At 45.1% G+C, this 11,136-nt stretch overlaps 1 protein-coding gene across 4 annotated transcripts in view; it reads right to left on the bottom strand.

Moving 5' to 3' along the window:
* The window catches only part of STAU1 (staufen double-stranded RNA binding protein 1), a 73,045-nt gene extending 62,438 nt beyond the window's left edge, over window positions 1-10,607 (bottom strand). For 2 of the 4 annotated variants that reach the window (XM_032256037.1, XM_032256043.1), the window contains exon 1: window positions 10,267-10,607. The gene's annotated coding sequence lies outside the window, so the exon portion shown is untranslated. The remainder of the gene's footprint in view (window positions 1-10,266) is intronic. The other 2 variants (XM_032256039.1, XM_032256042.1) reach the window with 2 other exon arrangements.
* Between the last annotated feature and the right edge of the window lie 529 nt (window positions 10,608-11,136).

Below are 11,136 nucleotides of genomic sequence, written 5' to 3'. Positions count from 1 at the left end.
TTTTTTTTTTTTTTTTTTTTTTGAGTTGGAGTCTCGCTCTGTTGCCCAGGCTGGAGTGCAGTGGTACAGTCTCGGCTTACTGCAACTTCCATCTCCTGGGTTCAAGCCATTCTCCTGCGTCAGCCTCCTGAGTAGCTGGGATTACAGGCGCCTGCCACCATACCCAGCTAATTTTTTATGTTTTTAGTAGAGACAGGGATTCACCATGTTGGCCAGGCTGTTCTCGAACTCCTGACCTCGTGATCTACCTGTCTTGTCCTCCAAAGTGTGGAGTTATAGGCGTGAGCCACCTCCCTGGCCAGCATGTCATAGTTTACAAGCATTTCACCTACGTTAACAGTTAATCCACCCAAGAATCATATGAATACTGTTTTATTAATCATATCAAATTGTGGTAGGCTGGGTGCGGTGGCTCATGCCTGTAATCCCAGCATTTTGGGAGGTTGACACAGGTGGATTACTTGAGGTCAGGAGTTGGATACCAGCCTGGCCAACATGGTGAAACCCCGACTCTACTAAAAATACAAAAATCAGCTAGGTGTGGTGGTGGGCAATTGTAATCCCACGGGAGGTTGAGGCAGGAGAATTGCTGGAACCCAGGAGGCGGAGATTGCAGTGAGTGGAGATCGTGCCTCTGCACTCCAGCCTGGGTGACAGAGAGAGACCCCAACAAAAAAAAAAAAAAAAAAAAAAAAAAAGTATGACGTGCCAGGCCAAAGTCAGCTGTTTAATATTATTAGGGTAGACCACACTGACATTATAAAATGATAATAAAAAGTCGCATTCAAATCACACTATTAAGAAGATAAAAAGTAGCAAATTTTATAAAGTCCCTCATGCAAAAGAAAGATTATTTCATTTTATTCTTTTTTATGCTTGGTGCTTCAATAAATTATCAACTAAAAGGGAAAATTACTATCTAGAAATAGTCACTTGCTAAACATTACAGGTTGCAAAAGTTTACTCAATGACAAACCAAAAGGAAACTTATTTGCCAAACTATATTTGACTGTCATCTAGGTAAAGAGTCATGCAGCCTAAATGAGCAGGTCGGTTCAATTGAGCAACAAAGAACATAAGCTTCCAAGCATAATTAGACCTATCATATATAAATTGTTCTTTCTCACAGAGGAAAGGACTGCCCAGCATAAAGTCACAATGGCTTCAGCAGACAATGGCCCTATTTATGTCATGGTGGAATCTGCAAGGGTAGAAAATTCATGCCTCAGTTAATTTTAATCGGCAGAAGGCATGGACTTCAAATAAGCAAAGACATGAGAGAATCAGACAAGATCCAGTTAGATCCTAAAGCTCATCTCTGAGGGGAGTCAATATAGTAACAATGTAAGCAGCATTATCTGCTCACTTCATCCCAAGGCGTATTTCCAACACGTTTTAGTGATTAGTGAGACATGCTATGTCATTATAGACTACATGGTAGCCTCAGCTGAGGTTAAACACAAAATGGAACTTCAGACACCATCTTACTAAAAGCTCAAATCCAAAGGCAGATTTACTTTCATTGATCCAGCCTTTTAAAATTAGCTATAAGAGAAGACTACTGCCCGGGTGGAATATCAAAGAAGCTTCTGATTCAGATCACCAATTCAAAGAAAGTACAACAAAACTGTTGAAGAAGCAGTTCGATTCCAAACAGAAAGCTGCATTAAATACTCCTAACAATATTAGCCACAAAAGGGATGTTAGAAACGGCCAGGAAGCAAATAGGGCAACCAGCACCTACCCTATAAAGTTAATTAGAAGCTTAGTTAACTCATTTACAATAAAGCAGAACGTTAGAATTCAGAAGAAATGAATTCTTTTTTTTTTTTTTTTTTGAGACAGAGTTTCGCTCTTGTTACCCAGGCTGGAGTGCAATGGCGCGATCTCGGCTCACCGCAACCTCCGCCTCCTGGGTTCAGGCAATTCTCCTGCCTCAACCTCCTGAGTAGCTGGGATTACTGGCACGCGCCACCATGCCCAGCTAATTTTTTGTATTTTTAGTAGAGACGGGGTTTCACCATGTTGACCAGGATGGTCTCAATCTCTTGACCTTGTGATCCACCCGCCTCGGCCTCCCAAAATGCTGGGATTACAGGCTTGAGCCACCGTGCCCGGCCCTAGAAATGAATTCTTTAGCAACAATGTGGACTATAGTTTTTTGTCTTTTTTTTTTGACTCAAGAGCAATGTTGGGTCACTGCAACCTCCGCCTCCCACGTTCAAGTCTTTCTCCTGCCTCAGTCTCCCAAGTAGTTGTGATTACAAGCCTGCAGCTAATTTTTGTATTTTTAGTAGAGACGGGGGTTTCACCATGTTAGCCAGGCGGGTCTCGAACTCCTGACCTCACGTGATCCACCTGCCTTGGCCTCCCAAAGTGACAGAATTACAGGTGTGGGCCGGCAGTCTTTAACAAACTTCATGACACATGATAGTAGTAATTTAGGAGCTGGCCTTCTTCAACACAAAGGTTAGTAAGACAGCCTCTCCCCAGACACAAACCTGTGGATCAGCTTTAAGTTTTAGCTTAATTTGACACAACAAATAAAAGTAAACTGGAAAGCTATTTCAAGGGTCCATTTAAAAGACTATTACTTAACCAGACTTTCTTTCAAATTGAACTAAGGTTCTAATCAGCACAATTCATCCTAGCGGCTGTGGTTGGGAAAGTCGGGGGAGGGGCACCAGTGACAAACAGAATCAATTATCCTAAACAAAAAGCACCTAAGCATAATTTAGAGACAAAGCATGGTTCAGTAAAAAGAGCACTGACTTTGAAGGTAGACCAGCCTGTGCTCTAAAACTAATACTTGGTGGCTCACATTCCTGAGCCAGTTATCTGGCCTCTCAGAAGGGCTTCCATATTCTCAGCTATAATGACCCTTACTCTGCAAAGATGTTTGTGAGTATTAGAAACACAAAGGGTCTAAGAAACTCTTCTTTGGTTCAAGGCAAGAGCTAAATAAACTGCAACTTTTACATTATTAGGTAAATTCAACCTGACCTTTTAGATTTCCTTTTCTGCATAAAATAACTTTCACCCTGTAATTCTAACCTGGCACATGGTAAGAGCTCAATAGCAAAAAATAAGGCCGGGCGCGGTGGCTCAAGCCTGTAATCCCAGCACTTTGGGAGGCCGAGGTGGGTGGATCACAAGGTCAAGAGATCAAGACCATCCTGGTCAACATGGTGAAACCCCGTCTCTACTAAAACTACAAAAAATTAGCTGGGCATGGTGGCGCGTGCCTGTAGTCCCAGCTACTCAGGAGGCTGAGGCAGGAGAATTGCCTGAACCCAGGAGGCGGAGGTTGCGGTGAGCCGAGATCGCGCCATTGCACTCCAGCCTGGGTAAGAAGAGCGAAACTCCGTCTCAAAAAAAAAAAAATAGCAAAAAATATCCAGCAAATTCACTAAACCTGTCCTTACACATAAATATCTATAAACTTACAGTGACACACCACTTGTAAAAAAATTTTTAATGGGGCTGTGCATGGTGGCTCACTCCTGTAATTCCAGCACTTCGGGAGGCCGAGGTGGGTGGATCATGAGGTCAGGAGATCGAGACCATCCTGGCTAACACAGTGAAACCCCGTCTCTACCAAAAATACAAAAAATTAGCCAGACATGATGGTGGGCGCCTGTAGTCCCAGCTACTCAGGAGGCTGAGGCAGGAGACTCGCTTGAACTCAGGAGGCAGAGGTTGCAGTAAGCTGAGATCGAGTCACTGCTCTCCAACCTGGGCAACAGAGCAAGACTCCATCTCAAAAAAAAAATTTATTTTAATAGGATCAGAGAACATGCTGACTAAAACCAACCCACTCACTGAACAACCAGTTATACTGCTACATCATATACAGTGGCAAGGTCCAGCACAGTGGCTCAAGCCTGTAATCCTGGCACTTTGGGAGGCCAAGGTAGGCAGATTGCCTGAGCTTAGGAGTTCAAGACCAGCCTGGGCAACAGGAGAAATCCCATCTCTACTAAAAATACAAAAAATTAGTTGGGTGTGCTAGTGCACACTTGTAGTCCCAGCTACTCGGGAGGCTGAGACACAGGAATCACTTGAACCCAGCAAGTGGAGGGTGCAGTGAGCCGAGATCACGCCACTGCACTCCAGCCTGGGCAACAGAGAGATTCTGCCCCCCCCCCCCCCCCAAAATACAGAGGCAATCTAATGAAGGTTTGACTCTCAGCAATCATTTTCATTTGGGGAAAAGACTCCAATGTATTTAAATAGATTTTTTTTAGCCTTTATTGTCTTGGAGACATGACACAAAATTTCTATCATAATAATATGGCCAGTTTTGCTTCCACTACTGTTACAAACCCACAGTCATCACACTTCTTTCCCAAATTAATTCCAGATTAAACAGAAGCCAGATGGGTTACAGATTTGATATTTAGAAGACTAATTTTTAATAGAAAGCAAACACTTTCTCAAATAGATTTTTCCACTTTCGCTTTCAGTAAATGTACTTTGAGGGAGCTCCCTGAGTCTACCTCTTTAACAAACATATGTAATCCCAGAAAATACACAGCAATTAACAGCCTGCAGAGACTTTTCTCTATTTCCTTTTATCTGGTGACATAAATCACTGTTACATCAACCTTATTCACTAGTATGGGAATGTAAACACTTAAAAAATAAAGCTATTTGCAGCAATTCTCATTTTACCATTTTAAAAATATTACTTTTCTTTACAGTAAGGTTTTCTAGTTCAGAGCATTAAGCTGTCAACAAGACAGATAACCAAGCCATCTATCTGGTGGCATTTGATAAGATCAACATAGCTATACATTTATAATCCTATTATCTCCTTAGCAGGTGAGAACAATGGATTTGGCCAACAGTATTCAAGCTTCATAATACTGTACGGTAAAATGGTAATGATAAAGAGTAGATGGTATTCAGCACCATAAAACAGGGCAGAAATAAATAAACAGGACAGGGTGTGGTGGCTCACGCCTGTAATCCCAGCACTTTTGGAGGCCTAAGCGGGCAGATCACCTGACGTCGGGAGTCTAAGGCCTGCCTGACCAACATGGAGAAACCCCATCTCTACTAAAAATACAAAATTTGCCGGACATGGTGGTGCATGCCTATACTTCCAGCTACTTGGGAGACTGAGGCAGGAGAATCGCCTGAACCCAGGAGGCAGAGTTTGCGGTGAGCCAAGATCGCGCCATTATTGCCTGGGCAACCAGAGTGAAACTCCATCTCAAAAAAATAATACTTTGAGGGAGCTCCCTGAGTCTACTTCTTTAACAAATTCTGCCTAAAATTTAGATGGTATCTAAAGAGATGTACAATAAAACTTCATAAACTTTGTTATATGTTTGAAATTTTTTCATAACAAAATGTTGGGGGGAAAAAACCACAGCAACTAACATGTCCTCTCAGAGTTCAACAATTAACTGGCAATTTACATTTTCTGGAACAACACAAATGGTATAACCTTGATTCTGGTGAAGTATTAAAGAGCTCATGTAGAAAACTGCCGGGCGCGGTGGCCCAAGCCTGTAATCCCAGCACTTTGGGAGGCCGAGGCGGGTGGATCACGACGTCAAGAGATTGAGACCATCCTGGTCAACATGGTGAAACCCCATCTCTACTAAAAATACAAAAAAATTAGCTGGGCATGGTGGCACCTGCCTGTAATCCCAGCTACTCGGGAGGCTGAGGCAGGAGAATTGCCCGAACCCAGGAGGCGGAGGTTGCGGTGAGCCGAGATCGCGCCATTGCACTCCAGCCTGGGTAACAAGAGCGAAACTCTGTCTCAAAAAAAGAAAATTACACCAGAATCATTTCAATCACAAATGTCTCCATCACCAGAAGTCAATGTAAAACCACCTGTTAAGTCATGTGAAAAAAAAAAAATCTGTCAAAGAATTCTCTAAACAGTTTTTTGAAAGCTCTAATATCCCATTCTGAGAAAAAAGCAGCCCCAAATCTCTTATTTAAGAGGGGAGGAATTCACCTTTCCTCAAACTGAACAATTCTGCATCACTAGGCATGACATCAAATAAGATGATCCAATTTAGAGGCTCCTGAAAACAGCTACTAGGGAGGCTGAGGTGGGAGGATTACTTGAACTCAGGAGTTCAAGACCAGCCTGGGCAACAAACTACAGACCTGCTTATAGAATCCCACAAAAAGATAACTTTTTCATGAAAGTTTCATCTTTATACTGAATTACACTCTTAATCCAATAAAAAGGCTCAAAGAAAGTTGCCCTACAAACTGAGACTACCTTGTGGTATTGGGGAAAGAGACTAGATGAAGCAGCATCCATATTTGATAACACCCAGAATGATATTAATGATTTGGACTTTAGGGGAGAGTTCCATGAGTCATGCCCATTTCTAAACTTAAAATATAGTAAATCCAACAACAACAAAAATACAGTAAATCCTCTTAATGTAATGGATAGGTTCTTGGAAACGGAGACTTCAGACTAACACAGGCTAATTGACACAAACAAGAGTGAGGTTCCTAGGGCATATTTATCGGCAGAAAAACATCACCAAACTTTTAAATAAAGACCAAAACACTTCTAATATTAAACACCGAAATAAATGTCAAGTATACATACTTATTTTTTTCTGAGATGGAGTTTCAATCTTGTTGCCCAGGCTAGAGTGCAATGGCACGACCTCGGCTCACTGCAACCTCTGCCTCCCAGGTTCAAGTGATTCTCCTGCCTCTGCCTCCAGAATAGCTGGGATTTCAAGCACCTGCAACCATACCGGCTAATTTTTGTATTTTCAGCAGAGACGGGGTTTCACCATGTAGGCAAGGATTGTCTTGATCTCCTGACCTCAGGTGATCCACCCGCCTCGGCCTCCTAAAGTGTTGTGATTACAGGCGTGAGCCACCACGCCCAGCGAGAGCAACTTATTCTGAAGAAACTATATTCACGGTAACAATTCTCAATGCTTAAAAGTTTTACTTTAAGCTTAATGGGAAGCACTATACATTTTGTTAAATGCGTTGTGTCCTTTCCCAGATACTAAATTGGTGTTTCTTTCCTAAATCAAATTTAAGAGGTGTATCCTTCCCCATCTTCCAGGTAGTAATAACTAAAACATAACATGTAACATTTCCACTGTACCTGACCAAGCTCAAAAGTAAATCTACAAAACTGAAATAATAATGTTATAGATCTAAAATCTGGAAAACTATTCGTGACTAGAAATCTGAAAAGTTAAGCAACAATGACAAACATTTATAATATTCCTGTCAACTTCCACTGTAAGAGATCTTTTAGGCAACAAAGAAAAATGTAAACACTTATGTTGTGATTTCATACTATTCAAAAAAATTAAGATTTTATTCATTTGTGCTAAATTTGTTATTTGCAAATAGAGCAGATGGGGGCTCTTCCAAAAACAATTCTACAACAGAAGATTACATTTTGCTTAATTCTTAACCTAAGGTAACAGCGGTATATTTACACAACTACTGTAAAGAAACTAAGTTTGCATTACAAATTATTAACTGTAGTTTAACTTTGACACAAAGTTATCTCTATAAAAGTGGGTTAACAGATCTCTGCCAAAACAGGATCAGGGAAATCTGTATTTCTGATAGCTTTTCATTTACAGTCATTAATAGCTCAAAAATTTTTGCTTTTGTACACAACAAAGAAGCAAGGCTATGTTTTGATTTTGAGGAGGGGAAAGCATTGGATCAAGAGCTATATTTTTCTTTTCTGCTGTACAGAAATCATCTATAAACAGAGAAGAGAAGCCCAACAAATAAAACGAGAACTATGATTCTACTAAAAGTAGATTCTGTGACATTAATAATCTGGGGCAATCCAGTTTAAGTCAAAATCGCTAATGTTTTGATTCGATGTTCAAAATTTCTTTCAAAATAATCTAGTTTGTGAGGGGGATGCAACATGAAACAAGGCCGACCTCGGCTATGAGTTAATAATTGTCAGAGCTGAGTGACTACTACATGGGGTTCTCCACACTATTCAATTTTTGCATATTTTCCAGAAAAAACTTTAAAATGGTATTCAAAATACCATTTCCCTACTGCAATATGCCATTGTGATGCAGCAATAGAAGACATGCTTTATACTGCTTGTATACTAGTTGTTTGGTTACGTGGTGTTGTTTTGTTTTGAGACGGAGTCTCGCTCTGTCGCCCAGGCTGGAGAGCAGTGGCGCTATCTCTGCTCACTGCAACCTCCGCCTCCCGGGTTCAAGCGATTCTCCTGCCTCAGACTCCCAAGTAGCTGGGACTACAGGCACCCGCCACCACACCCGGCTAATTTTTGTATTTTTAGTAGAGATGAGGTTTCACCATGTTGGCCAGGATGGTCTCGATCTCCTGACCTCGTGATCCACCCGCCTCCACCTCCCAAAGTGCTGGGATTACATGTTTTAAAAGAGCAATTCAGGCCAGGCGCGATAGCAGGCACCTGTAATCCCAGCTACTCAGGAGGTTGAGGCAGGAGAATCGTTTGAACCCGGGAGGCAGAGGTTGCAGTGAGCCGACTGCACTCCAGCCTGGGAGACGAGAGTGAGACTCCAGCTCCAAAAAAAAAAAAAGACTGTCAGAAAATTTTAGGAAAATGTCAAAAAACAAGGAGGCCACTTTGCCGCATGTGTGTTATTAAGAGATGGGTATAAATCAAAATATTTTCAGTTCACTAAGGAAATTCAATGCCTACAACGATACAGGAGGATCACTCAGGTAAACACACACTCTTTACTCGTATAAAATTTAACTTTCATAAATTGCATTTCCTTAGAGTATACCTATACAACTAAGTACAAAAATTTTTAAAACCCAGTATCCTTTAATAAAGTTGCTGTTCTAAAAATCCCACCTGCCACCAGGATAACCGAAACTGCTCCCTCTACACTCCAACTGTATTTTTAGTTTTTACCTCAACAAGTAGCAACGTAATTTACATTTGGTAAGCACGGATTCCTGAAAGGCCAAAATCAACCAGGAACCTGATTTAACTCTTTCCACCACGCTCTGAACTACAAGCAGAAGAGAAGTGGGACTTTAAAAAGGTCCACACGGCCAAAGAACAGTGGCAGAACAGACTGAAGCGCGTATCTTCGCGGAACCGAAGAAAACTTCCACACAAGCAATACTGCAACAAGGAGGCGGGGCAAGGGCTTAAAAGGAAAGTCAGCCATCAGGGAGCGGGGAATAAAAGCAAAGCTTCGGTGAAAAAAACTTAAGAGATGTAGAGCAAGAAAAGACAGACAATTTTTTCCATCTTCGTACACCCCCCTTCAAAGCCTGACACACAGCAAGTGCTCCAGATAGGTCTGCTTAACTCAAGGGAAGCTTCTGCCAGCAACTTTCCCAGAAATGGAATGACAAGAAGCAGCTGGATGATGGCGGGGCGGGGGGAAATGGACAGGTTGCTCATCCTGCGGGAGCTGGTGAATATCCTGCAGTCGGCTAAGCGGAGGAGATGGGAAGAAATAGCATCTATCGTTTACAGACTGCCAACTACAGTGCTCCAATTAAGCGTATGCCTCTTTCAGATGTTAACAACTCAAAACAATGCCCTGGCTCTGGACACGGGCACGCGGAACACTGCAGCCTCTAAGAAACCCAAACGGATAGGTAGGTCAACTTCTATCCACTCTACCCATTAAACTATCCCTTCATATCACGCTAATAAATTATGCAGACGGTTTATTGGGACACGCTGTGGGTCTGGCACTCTGATAAGCGCTTTACACGCCCCATTTCACTGAACCCTAACAGCCTTAAGAGGCAGGGACGGTATTTAGCAGCCCCTTTTCCAACCAAGACACAAAGAGTCTAAGTGTCTTGCCTAATGGGGCAGAGCCGGGACTGGCACCCGTTTTGGACACCTGGGCCGTCCTCTTAACCACTAAGCTACAGACCTGGGCCGGCGAGACTGAGAGGCTCCAGCTCTCGGGGACCTGAAACGGGAACCCCCCCCACTCCCAGCTCCAGCCCGGGGAATAACTTCGGCATCCCAGCGCGCGCCACGCGGGACGAGGAAAGGCGGCCGCGGCACCTGTTTGTGGCCCCGGCGAGGGCTGGAGTGGATGGGGGCGCCCGGGGGCCAGGCCTCGGGGTGCCCCGAGGCGGGGGATGCAGGAGGACCCGCCTCCTCCGGGAAGGCCCCACGGGCTGGAGAGAGGCCCGGGGGAAGGCGGCGGGGCGCGCGGGCCCGCCGAGGCCTAGGCCCCACCCGCCGCCCACTCCCCACCGCCGCGGCGCCAGCGCGGGCCCCGCCAGGCCCGGCCGCCTCACCTGGCTGCTGCCCCAAGCTCGTCCCCCGGCCGGCGGTCCTGGGCGGCGGCGGCGAGGAGGTGAAGGAGGAAGGAAAAAGGGAGAGGAGGAAGGGACGAAGGGAGGGAAGAGGCGGAGTGGCCACGAAGGAGGCGGGCGCCGCCGGGCCGGGGGGGTGGTCAAAGGAAGGGAGAGCCGAGTAAGACGCGGCGGCCGCCGGCGCAAACGCTGAAGAGCCGCTCCGGCGCCCGCAGCCCGGCAGGAAGTGACGGGGGAGGGGCCGGCGCCCGCCCCCGGCCCCCGCCCGCCTCCAGGCCCGGCCCCACCCCCACCCGCGGCCAGAACCACAAGTTCCGGCGGGCGCTGCGGCGCAACCTGCGCTCGCAAGGCACGCCGGTAGCCCAGCGGGAGTGGAGCCATGTCCCGCCTGAGCCGCCGCGGCCAGCCCTGGGGGCCCCGAGGCCTGCCGGGAATTGTAGTTCTGGTGGGAGTTTCGCGCTGCCTGCTGGACTCGCAGCGGGGCTGGGAGAACCCGCCTGCCTTCTTTCCTCCTCCACTTCCTTCCTTCTGTCGGTCCTTCCTCTTCTCCTGCCTCTGGCCTTCGTTTCTCTCCTTCCCGCAGTGTTTCTTCCTTCATCTGTAAATGTTCATTAAATGCTTGCTGTATGCAAGGCATTCCTCCAAGAGCTAGGGATGTAGTGGTGAACAGACAAAAATCCCTGCCCTCGTGGAGCTTACATTCTTGTGTGAGTAAAATACACAATAAATAAATTTAGAAAATTTGGCCGGGCGCGGTGACTCACGCTTGTAATCCCAGCACTTTGGGGGGCCGAGGCGGGCGGATCACAAGGTCTGGAAATTGAGACCATCATGGCCAACATGGTGAAACCC

This window comes from Sapajus apella, unplaced genomic scaffold (assembly GCF_009761245.1).
Source record: "Sapajus apella isolate SASKATOON/1434 unplaced genomic scaffold, GSC_monkey_1.0 scaffold92, whole genome shotgun sequence".
Lineage (NCBI taxonomy): Eukaryota > Metazoa > Chordata > Mammalia > Primates > Cebidae > Sapajus > Sapajus apella.
The sequence above is the reverse complement of the archived record's forward strand: the minus strand, read 5'-3'. Positions and strand labels throughout refer to the sequence as shown.